This window comes from Lipotes vexillifer, unplaced genomic scaffold (genome assembly GCF_000442215.2).
Source record: "Lipotes vexillifer unplaced genomic scaffold, Lipotes_vexillifer_v1.1 scaffold831, whole genome shotgun sequence".
In the NCBI taxonomy this organism is placed as follows: domain Eukaryota; kingdom Metazoa; phylum Chordata; class Mammalia; order Artiodactyla; family Lipotidae; genus Lipotes; species Lipotes vexillifer.
This window is the reverse complement of record NW_006791661.1, coordinates 1,240,328-1,252,962: the sequence shown is the minus strand read 5'-3', so window position 1 is coordinate 1,252,962 and position 12,635 is coordinate 1,240,328. Positions and strand designations below refer to the sequence as shown.

Here is a 12,635-nt window from a genome sequence, read left to right as displayed (position 1 = left end):
AACCATTTAGTTTTAAAATTGGTAGAGAAAAGGAGAATGTTACGTATTTTATTTGTAAGAAAAAATGGAGAAGTAGATTCTGTCACTCTACTCAAAGTTACCATCTTCATTTGGCTGGGTATTTTGCATTAATTGTATTTATTTCCATATACATAGTTAAGAATATCAGAGGGTAAAATAGCTACTTGGATGACTGAGGTTAACATCTCTAGACATGAAAAATGGAAGCACATCTGTATGATTAATTTTCCCAGGGATTTGTTAGAAAAGCACTGAAATTTAAGCTTTTATGGAATACTCAAACTTTGCATTTGAAGAGGTACTTTCTTGATGGGAAGATGCTAAAGAGAATAATGAGTTTTTGTTTTGATATCCCGGGTCTGTTTGAGAGATTCTGCAGCTGCCTTTTCTATGGTATGATTTTTTTTTTTTCACACCAGTGAAGTACCTGATGCCATACGAAGTAATATACTGAGTTTCCAGTAGAAATTTTAACATGTATCACCAGTTACTCTATTATATATATATAGCACTTGGACTCCTTAGTGGCCAGAATTTGAATTCTTTGTTATTTTGCGTTAATTAAGGATAGCAAGTATGTCTAATATGCACCCATTCTAACATAGCTAGGAAGAGTTTAGGTGTTATGTAGCTTTGACATTCACACGAGTTTTACTTGTGTCACACCTCAGATACATGCCATTAGCCTGAGTGCATGGATTCTCGAGCCCTTGGAGCTACCCCGAGAATCTGAGTTTTTCTGGATGGGCTAATTTAGGCTTACACAAGCAGCCCAATGCTTGCACCAAAATCTGTAGCTAGTACCTTCTTAGAGACAGTTCTCTATCCTGTCATTGTTCTGATCATTACAGGAAGAACTTAATTCACTTAATGTCAGAGACCTCTTTAAACTAACCTACTCTGACCAGGACAAATTGGATCCAAGTATTTCCAGCACAGTTTGGTTAGCCAATGTGTTCCTGAGAACAGAAACCAGGAATTTTTCTATATCCCCTTACCAATGAAAACCTAGACCTGACAGCACTGCTGTATTCAGATTCTTAATACCTTTTCCATGATAATTTACATAAGGTGGCAGCCTCTTCAGAGTTGGTTTGGTTGGGTCCGCCTTTGGCTTTAGATTTGCTCTACTTCATTCCTTATCCATTTCTTTGAGTCTTTGTTTTCCCTCCTCTCCCTTTGTTTTCCAAGCTCCCTTCCTACACCTGATCTTCTGAAACACGTTTTCTGCTTCCTAAAGTGATTCAGTTCAGTGCAACTTCCTCTGAAAAGTATTACGAAGCTTCATTTCCCTGTGTCAGATCTCTTTCTTTGAAACACATCCAAAAAACTCCAAAGCTTATTAGCACAACCACTTTAGAGCCAAAACGTGACATCTATAAAAGCTATCATGTGGGAACCTGCCATGACTATTTGTCAAGAGCCGTTTGGTGCTCAACAAGAATTGAGGCTCTTCCGATTTTTTTCAGTCATATCTATTGCAGGTATCAGTTTGCCTTAATTTGGGCTAAGGATAAACATTGCACTCTATAGAAAGTTCATAGCATACAAGACATGAAGATACTATCACTATAACTTTGGGTTGGGTTTTGTGGGAAGTGAAGAGTTTTGCAAATTGGCATTAGAGCAGATACCTAAATCAGACATATTTGTAAATCATCTATTAGCTGTAGCATTTTTGTCCATATGTGAAATGAGCTCATTTACAAAATATCAAACAACCATCTGCAGATTTTGAAATCAGTGGCACATAAATGGCCTTTAATTATAGGAGGTTATAAATTGTACTCCAGAGCTTTATATCCTGCTTCATCCAAGTCTGCAGTTAGGGAGGCATTTTCTTATATCGTGGCTGTATTGTTTTTGATTTAAGTTTGGAATCTGATTAATGAGCATGAGATCTTGGAACAGAACCCCTATTGTGCTCAGAGAATATAATAATGTTGTCACTGCTTAAAAATTATTCAAGTTATAAGTTGCTTTTCTGTTTGGAGATTTTTTTTTACTCTATCTCTGAGGCGTTCAGTGAGAAAATGAACTCTTTAGTAGGAACAAATAAGACTTCATAGGAAAAACTTGTAAATTAATACGGTGAAAGTTTTTACTTTTGGCATCCACGTTAAGTATCAGAATGGATATGATATGTTAATAGAGAAAATTCAAAGATCTGAAAGCAGTCTGACAGAGAGGTCATGATATGACGGGCAGGCTGTAAAACATGGCTACATGTGTTCAAAATAAAATGAACCACTGTTGGGAAATTTATTAAATTTATTTAAGCCCATGTAACCAGAACTTCACAGTAAATAGTTATTGACTTATTATAGGACAAAACTCTGTCCTTTCCTGCTGCAGGATTGACAACATAAATTTCAAGGGTCAGTATTGTTTTTCTGTTATGTAACCGTTACTATCCCCTCCCCACTGAAAGCATCTAAACTGTTATTTTCTACCTAATTCAATCCATCGTCTTTTCTATGTATAACATATGACTGTTGATTGCTAGTATTCTTCAGACAAGATTAATTTTTGAGAAGTTTAATTCACTATGATTCTAAATTAAAATCACTGTGCTAAGGATTAATAAGACACTGAAATTGCTAAACAAATAATTTAAAAATTCACTCCAGGGTTTTAATAGTAGTTTGAGAGATTGTGTTTTTGGTGATGGTTGGTCATTCTTTTAAAATCAATATTATATCCTTTCTAAAAATAAGGCATTTCTTGAAAGTAAAGTTTTAAAAAATTCCTCAAATTGCACTAGCCCAAAACTTATAAAAGTGAACATTGTAAGTATGGCACCCCTGCAATGTTGAAAAACTTGACATGTTTTCTTAAGCTGTGGTATGAATTCAGGTATTGCATTGAAAAATGTGGTTTTGAATGTTTCCTAAGAGCCAGAACCCTGGATCTGCTGTGTCAAGACTATGTTCCTTAATTAACCCTCTTCTCACAGGACCAGATACAAAGATGATACAAAATTGATCACATTTTAACCATGGGGTATTGCTTAATGGGATGACATACATTCAGTAAATGAAAGTTTCCATACAAGTTGGGTGTGTAAAGGCTTAGAATGTATTTTGTGGAAAAAAATTCAGAACATTTTAATTTTTCCATTTTGTACCATTATCTCTTTGTTTTCCAAATCTCCAATGCCCACACACAAACCATTATGTACACATCTTACAAAGTAAAGTTGCCTGTTGTTAAATCACCAGTTTAGCCACAGATCTCTTGCTGCCTGTGATGGCGTCTGCCTTTTACCTCATTTTCTCCTTGTTTGTACGTTTGGCCCGGCTGTAGGTAAGAAATCTAAGCCTTGCTTCAGTTTGCTCTCTCACCCTGGGCTTCTCTGTTGTTAATGCTGTGCTTTGGCTTCCTGTGCTCCGCTGTGTACTGCAATGTAAAACGTCTTTTGTCTCTTCTGTCTTTGTTGCTGCCAGCTGCTAATCTGAATGAGGTGGAAAAAGGTTAGTTGCCTTTTAAGTCTATTATTTTATTTTAGTTTCCCTCTTTCTTTCAGAGCTACATAGATTTCATGGTGTGGACATGGTAAAAGGAATGTTGACAAAAATGAAATCTGAGATCAGTATGTCAAATCAGTCATTCAGATCCTTGATATGTAGATAGCTATGCCAAACAGTATAAAGAGGGTATCTGAAATGCACTTTACCAATTTCTGGAAGACTGTGAAAGAAATTCTCTGAGTGGGCAGAAGAAGTGGCTAAAAATAAAGAGTAATGCTTTCTAGTTTCTACTTGTCTGTATGCTTTTCCTTTCTTAAAGGTATCCCAAACATGTATTATTTTTATCATGAAAAACATAAGTCATTTAGTACAGTACATAGGCTGTAGCTAGAAAAAATTTTAAATAGTGAGAATTTTCCCATAACTTTAAATTAATATCTTCAGTAATTTGAAACATGAAAAGTATTCAAAGATATATACATTTATTAAAACATTTTATAAAATAAAAACTACAAAGCCCAAGACAATAAAATGACATTGTCAAACTCATAGAATGTCATGAGTACTAGGCAGTGTTTTTAAAGCATAAAAAGAGCCATATCTAATCATTGACACTTTATGGTCTGCATGGCTTTCCAAATACATCAAGGCCCAGGAAAGGAAGTCCTGTAGTGCTCAGGGTGATCAGCATGTCTGGGGAATCATCATGAAATCTTTGTTAAATTTTTATCTTAAAGATTCAGAATTATACCTAATAACATTGTATTTTCACTCAGCTTACCAAGAGTCTTTAAGTGCCAAGTACAGGCACAGCATCCTAAAAGGGTGCTTGTCTTGACAGTTGCAGTTGTATGTAAGGCATTAGCAGTATGATTATAGGGCTAACGTGGACTATATTGTATAGCAGCTCTGTCTCCTCTAGCTAAGGACTTCATTTTTTTTTTTCTGTTGCATTGTTCAGATGATTTACTGTGTTTAGTCACTTACACTTACTATGTGCAGAGTTAAGTTAAAAAACATGAAAAAAAGTTGTTTCCTATTTGGGAATGTAAAAAATATAGCCTGTACATTCTCTGTGGATTAATGCATCCAATACCATCCTTGGTAAAATGTCATCTTTTCTTTTTTACAAGTACTAAAACAATTGGTGGTCTGGGGCAGAGATGTCTAAGGTCCTATTCTATCTCAGAAAACACAATGGCAATTATTCTGTCACAGGAAAGTGTCCTTAAATAGTTATATATACTCTCGGGAGCAAGCTTGGCAGTATGATATTGTTTTACATCACCGCATGGTTTCATGTGTTTACTAAATCTCATGCTTATCTTTGTAAAAGATGTCTCTTATTTTCAATAATCTGCTGCTGACTGAATTTGCTTTAAAAAGCAGTCAAACCATTTTCTATTATTTGAATCCAAAACATAACTAGAAATGAAATTTCAACTTCTTTACAGCACCCAGCATAATTTTCTTAAATAAAAAGAAACTCTGTTATTAGCTGACATATTGTTAATTTAAAAAGAACTCTGTAGATATGAGCAATAAGGACTTGAGCAATACCTTGTGTAAAACAGTGACGAAGTACTTACCCAAGGATACATACCTTGTAAGTAGGGGTCTAGATGCAAACCAGTGTCTAACTGGCCCCAAGGCCTGCACTGTAATTTGGAGGCCTTCCCCTGGAACCAGTCCCTTCTTATTTGCTGCCATCTTCCAGACTTGGCATCTTTTCACATCCACAGTGGCAATGACTAATCCTTTGTGCCAAATAAGCTTTTCTTCTGCTGTCTCTTCAGCTGGCTATAAGTAATTGACCCTTAGGTGTATTTGAAAAGAAAACAAAATTCAGGTGCAGACAGGCTGTCTACTTTATCTACACATGAAAAAAAGAAAGTGCCTAATCAATGTCTGTACAATTAATTAATTAATTCCCCTGATGACTAGCCTACCTTCCATCACATAGGGCAGGTGGGATACTGATGAATTTATGAAGCTAACGGGAAAAGCTAAAATTTCTCTCTTGGCACTAAAATTTATCAACTGTGGGGCCTGTCACAGTCTAATGACATCTGTCCCACCTCGTTTAGATGTTTGAGAATAACATGGAAGAATGTATAAGAAAACACTTGAAAATGTTAGATGTCTATACTCCTGAAGTATCAGAGAGGACAAATTTAAGTTTTGGATGATTTAGTTCCAACCATCATCACTACAGTGACATGGTGTAGATGGTTTGATGTCATTCCTAATGACGGAAGAATTCTTATGGAATTTTGATAAAGAAAATTCTACCTAAAGTAAGTTATATGTGTGAAGGAAATTCCTCCCCCTCATGGTCTTCAGACTTCTTTCAGTAAAAAGACAGTTTTACTGTGTTTTTAAAAATTATTATTTTGTCATTTTATTTGCCATGCTCAAGTCCAATGGAAAGGCTTTATTTGAGAATAAGTCTTTGGTTCTCTTTACCCTCTTATTCTACATTGAAGTGTAAGGAAATACTGAATACTGAAGAACTCTTGAATTTGGCTGTACTTTTTTAGGTTTTTTGTATATTTTTGGATTGTCATGATCTCTTAATAACAGTGACTCCTTCTCTCATTAATTGTGCCTCAAGCTGTGTAAGGTCTTTTTTGTCAAAGTCAATATAGCTGCACTCATACTTGCAGTCTTTTTTAACTATAGAGAGGACTTTGGCAGCCTAATTATATTTTGTGGTTTGCATTCATGTTCCAACCTCTCAAAAAGCCTTCTTAAATGCATTTGAATCTCAGAAAACATTTTAAAGATCCTATTTGCTCTTTAGTTAATAGGCAGGGCCCATTGAGTTCAGAACAACCATTTAGCTTAACCAAGGCTTATTCAGTCTAATTTGGATTTATTTATTTTGAAACGAAGTTAAATATTTTTATAGTTTCGGTAGCTGTTGGAACTGGCTACATTATTTAGCCATAATGTTCCAATGAGGAAGTACTGAAAAACACTTCCTTTTTTGTTTATTTATTTGGAGAAGTAAGTTTTTCCATTTTAAAAATTCAAAAGATATTTATTGAGAAAATACCTTATTCAGAATACTGTGCTCAGAATTGAAAGATATGAAAATACATAAAACATTACCCTTGTCTACCAGGCAGACTCTTTGGTTTGATTCTTCATTGCAAGTTCAGATTAGGTCAGTTATTTCACCAGTACAAAGCCATCACTTCTCATATTCCAAGAAAGTTAACAGCAAAGTATAGCTACTTGACTAGTTTTTAAATAAAGAGAAAGAATTGTTTCTGAACACAAAGGCTAATCAAACTTACAGGCAGACAAGCATTATGGAGCAACCAATTTCATGTCATTTAGAACAAAAGTGAGATTATAAAATGATTTTCTTTTCTGAAACATCAATATCCACATTTATAGCATATTTCCTTGAGCCTTCCTGTTTTGAATTATGATAAACTATCTCATGAGGTTATACTTTGGATTTGTCCGCTTATGCTTGTGTCCCATTTTGCACACCCTTTGCACCAAGAGGACATTTATCAGTGGCTAATATATCTTCAAAAATTCATGGCTCCTCAAGATCAAGTCCCTATATTTCTCTACTAACAATTGGATTTAATTAAGCTTAGAGAAGTGGGTATTATCTGGATAGTTTATTGATCATATTATGAAACAACTAACTATTGCTAATTGATAGAACAAGTTTCAGGATAATAAACACAAATAAGAAAGCATCAGATTATTATTAAAAGGAACCTTTAGGAAGAGTTAGCTCTTTTATAAAAATAAGAAGCAGAAACACACTGTTCATAAGTAATCATTTACTTACTGATGAAATCAATTACTACTATCACTACTGATAAGGATACTAAATGTTCAGATTGGAGACTGGGCATCTGCTCATGTTGATGTGCTCTGGTGCCTGGGATTATAATGTTGAGCAGAGTAGGCAACAAACTGGGCTAGCCTGGTTCAGCAAAAGAGGAGAAAACAGAAATATTTTTCCTTCAGGTCCAATTCAGTTAACCTGTTCTGGAATGACTCCCCATAATCCCATCAGCTGTGTCCACCCTCTAATACAGTTCATCCATCTCGCTGCTACATTGCAAGGTCTGTGAGAGGAGAGAGAATGCTATTTTTTTTTTTTTTTTTTATGTGGTTCACGGGCCTCTCACTGTTGTGGCCTCTCCTGTTGCAGAGCACAGGCTCCGGACGAGCAGGCTCAGCAGCCATGGCTCACGGGCCCAGCTGCTCCGCGGCATGTGGGATCATCCCAGACCAGGGCATGAACCCGCGTCCCCTGCATCGGCAGGCGGACTCTCAACCACTGTGCCACCAGGGAAGCCCAAGAATAATATTCTTTACATGAATAAAGAACAAATGGGAAATGTAAAATTTTTTTTAGGAATTGTATGGAATTTTTCAAATTATGTAATGAGAAACATTCAGGTCCATTTATCTTAATCTTTCTCAGACATGCCATTTATACTCACACTTCCTCTTGATTCCCGAGTTCATTCTCTCTGTTTCTGATTGGGATAGTCATCATTTGGCAGACAAGATTGTCAAGATATCTGAGTCAATAGGCTACCCCTCAAGTTCAGCCTACAAGGCCATATGTGAGGGTGGGATCTCAAAACACAAATCTGCTACCCGTATTCCTTATTCTCTCTTCTTCCTTAAATTACCCCTTATGCCATCTGGGTCTCCTTCATTAATAATTTGTAAAGTATTTTCCTTTGAAAAGCAATCAAATAAGTGTTTTCACATTTTTCAACAGCCATCGAGTATCTAATTTGTGCCAGATAATTTGCTAGCAAATGCAAGGGCAATGAAGAGATACAAAACTATAAATAAAGGTATCTATCCCTTGCCCTCAAGTAGTGTACTTTTAAGAAATTAAATCTCAATTTATTTCCAATAGGTTGCTTTTTTTGGTACCTTCCCTCTCTGTGCCAATTCAAACAGAGTAAAATTAGTACCATTTTTCCAGGTTTTTCTTGAGCAAAGCAAGAGCTCAAAATGCAAATATTTGAAGAATGATGCATTTGACCCTCCAAAACTGTGTCCTGGGGATGCTGTCAGGAATTCAACCAGACTTCCTCCCTTGTTATTAGAAAATGTCATAACAGATTAAATGTAACACTAGAATGCTGGTTCAGTTATTCAGATTGCTGTCATGAGTTCCCTTTCCATTATTATCAATAGTAATGATCCTTTCATATTAAAAAAGAAACTAGTTTGATATAGTTTATGAATAGAAACAAGAACAGGCTGCAGTGTCAGCCCTGGAATCCTCCCCACCCGCTTCATATATCCGTGGTCCCCAGAATGGACTCTGAGATTATTTCTGTTTCAGAGAAAAAAGAAACTAATCTGGTTACATTAGCAAAATCTAGTGAGAGTTAAGTGTTCCAACAATGCCATGAACCTATATCTAAAATTGTTTGTGTTTGTAAATATGGCCAACCTGAATTTACAGGGCTAACTTTGGGAAAAATATAAATGAGATACTTATTAATTCAAACCCACCCTTTCTTATTGCTCTATTAGTGAAAAAAGTGAATATTTTAAACAGAGTAGTTTGAGTTGGAAAATTCCTGAAATCTTGATCTACGGACAAGATGACCAACCTTTTCTCTGCTAAGCAGGCTTTGAGAACTGAATAAGCCTCAGCAAGACATGCTGTTGCCCAAATTTCTTGGTAGATAGAAAACACCTAGCTGTTCATCCAGTAACTCTTCAAAAATGTCTTCTCTCTAAATAGCACAGTTTACCTTGCCAAGAGAAGAAGTCTCTTTAAAAATAATAATGAACTTTGCATCTGTGTAGTATAGTTTTCAATAATAAATAAAATAACAATAAATATCATTCAGCCAGTTTGTAGGCCACGATGCTGTCCATATTCCAGTCACTAAATGAAACTTAAGGGATACTGGAAAATTAAGCATCTATCTTATGTCTCTAATTTTTCCACATTTTAACTTCTCCAGAGTAAGGATTTTGTCATGAACAACCTTTTATCATTTGCTGGGTCTAGCTCAAAATATCTTCCCCCCAACATTTTTTAATGAAAATTATTAAACTAAAGCAGGTTTGAATTTTGGTCAAATTAAGAAGTCTCACTCCAGAGTACATGTAAATTAATCCTACTATATGTGGTTAATTTCCTCTTACACTATTCTTATTAGTTTCAGGAAACATTTAATATTAACTCGTGGATTACATAATATCTTCATTATTCAATGATTTGTCAAAGAATCACTATAGCTAAGAATTTTCAACAACGCCATAAGTTAAACCAGTATGTTTTAAGGAAAAGCATGTTTAAAAAATTTCAGTGTCTGTGTAGAAAATGTAAATCATTTTTAGTGACAAGACTCAACTCAGGTGTCATCCACTTACCATGAGCTTGAATGTCTTTGACATAATTTAAGTTAATCACTTTCAAGATTATTACTTTATAATTAGTGATAATAGGGATGTTGGTAGTTATTTTTACTTGCAGCTATAATTCAAAGTTCAAGTCAGTCTCCGGATTTATTGTAAAATAGATGAAATAGACATTGGACTCACTTTTCTCCCACTCTACAAGACACAGTAGTTTGTGATTCTCTTGCCTTTGTCACCTTCAATGCCATAAGAGGAGGAGGGTCTTCGTTACTGTTTAGGCAGCCTGTCCTGCAAACCTTACCTGTTAACACCAACGCCTCTTGGAAAGAGGGCCCAGGGCTGATTGGTCCAAGTCAACCAAGACTCACAGTGCTTTGCAGAGAGGCATCCAGCCCTGGCAGCAAATGTAGGGCTAAACTATGCTGATATGCTCTGTTCAAGCCTTGACTCTTTTGAAGTGCAAAGGTCATGTTTAGGGGCCACTTCCTCTCCTCGTGCATCGCTTATTAAAGACTCTGTTGGAGAAGCTTAAAGAAAATTTCAGGCATGGGTGAGGACAGCTGCATGGAATGAAGTAGGAAAGGAAAGAGACTGAAGGAAGAGAGGGAAGGAGGGAGGGAAAGAAGGAAGGAGAAAAAGAGAGAAAAGAGAAGAAAAGAAATAGTAGCATAATTTGAAAGTTTTATTCCCCACTATAAACCTCCAAAAATTTAGAATTTACCACTAGTGTTATTATAACCCAGTACCACAAACAGGGTGGCTTAAATAACAGAAATGTATCATCTCACAGTTCTGGAGGTTAGAAGTCCAAAATCAAGGTGTCAGCGGTGTTAGCTCCTTTTGAGGGCTGTGAGAGAAGGACCTGTTGCAGACTTCTCTAGCTGGCCTGTTGGTGGTCATCTGCCCTCTCTGTCTCTTCACGTGGGCTGCCCTCTATGCCAGATTTCCTCATCCTGTGAGAACATTAGCCATACCAGATTAGGGCCCACCCTAAGGACCTCATTTTAGCTTGATTACTTCTATAAAAACCCTATCTCCAAATAAGGTCACATTCTGAGGTACTGGAGGGCTACAACATATTTTTTGAGGGGGGCGGGGTACGTGGGGAGACACAGTTCAACCCGTGACACCACATCCTTATTTTTCAAACTCTTGATTTTTGCCCCAGAAAACCTGGTCTTTTCAGTGTTCTCTATGTCACTGAAAGGTACTTCCAAATATTCATACCAGAAACCTAGAAGTCCCAGACAGCTTCCTCTCTCCCCTCCCCTAACCCAATCCATGACAAATTCCCATTTATTTTGCTTCTAAACATCCAGGCCATCCATATCTCCTCTACCACCACCTGAGTACAAGCTAAATCATGACTCATATCCATTTGTATTTGTCTCGGTGCTATCCATCCACCTCTAGAGCCCAAATGCTCATTTCAAAGTGTGCATGTCATCTGGCCATCCTCTATCCTAAAACCCTTCAATGGTACCTACTGCCCATTAAATAAAGACATTCTGCCATGTGGCCCCTGCCAACCTCTGTGGCCTTCTCTGTCACCACGCTCTCCTGGACTCACTCCCAGTCTCTCAGAGCTCATATTTGCCATGTCACCTCCTACACAGAGCCACTGCCAATGCTCTTTATCGCCCCCCTTCACCTGCAATCCAAGTCCTACTTCTTCAGCAAAAAATTCCCTCACCATCAGTCCCCCTTCCAGAGCATCAGGACATTTTTTAGCATTCATCACTCAGGCAATTTTACAGTTACTTGTGAAATTAATGGATCAATATCTTTCTCCTCCTCCCCTCATGTATAAGCTCCATGAGAACAGGGATATCATTTTTTGTTATTCACCATTATACTCCTAGCGTTAACATAAGTCCTCTTACACAGTTTGCACTCAAAATATATGGCAATGTTAAAACTCTGGTGGTGCGCTACCAGAATTATTTGAAAACATCCATAGGCAGATCTCACCATAGGTATCAGGGAAGAAGCTTGTGGAATAGTTCTAAAGTGATTTCAGTAAGTGCAGTAATAAGGAATGCAAACAAAAAGATAATTTTAGATACCAGAAGTACAAATGAAGATTAAGGAAGGACCCCTTGTGTGTAATAAGGAAAGAACATTAAAGTTAGGTGCACGGATCTAAAATGAAGCAGGAAGCAAGGCCTACTCCAGGTACTGTTTCCCGTAAGAACCATCAAGTGCACTGAGATTTCTGCCTCATTACAATAATATTCACAGTATTGGTACCTCAGTGGGATTGGGGCACATGCTGACACTGTTTTTACCACTGAAAACAATAATGATGTTCTGTTCAGTTAAAGCATAATGCTCTCTCTACTAACTTGCTTATCTGCATTATTCATCTCTTCAGAAGCATTTTGCCTTTTTTTTTTTTTTAAAAAAAAAAAAAAGGTTTTTATAGCCACAGTTGACCTTGCACAACTTCAATTCCAGAACCTCATTTTACTTACGAAGAATTGGGGAACAGAACAATAAAATGGTTCATTTTTCTGCAACCAGTCCACTGTTTTATATTGAATAAGTTGCAGAAGGCCATCCCAAGCAATAACTCAGCAACCCAAATGTCATTTCACCCAATTAAGAGTAGTTTCTCCCTAGGATCTCTTTATGCTGGTTCACTCTTCACTCCAAAGAGAGCACTAACTCTGTTGATCCAGCTTTTACTGCCCCACCCACAAGGTGACCGTAGCATTTGTCATCCAAATCAGGGCATCTGTGTGAGTGTGTGGGGACACTCTT

At 36.8% G+C, this 12,635-nt stretch overlaps 1 protein-coding gene across 1 annotated transcript in view; it reads left to right on the top strand.

Annotated features, from left to right (window-relative positions):
• SLIT2 (slit guidance ligand 2) overlaps window positions 1-12,635 on the top strand; it is a 378,741-nt gene that overhangs the window by 336,420 nt on the left and 29,686 nt on the right. The window lies entirely within an intron of this gene.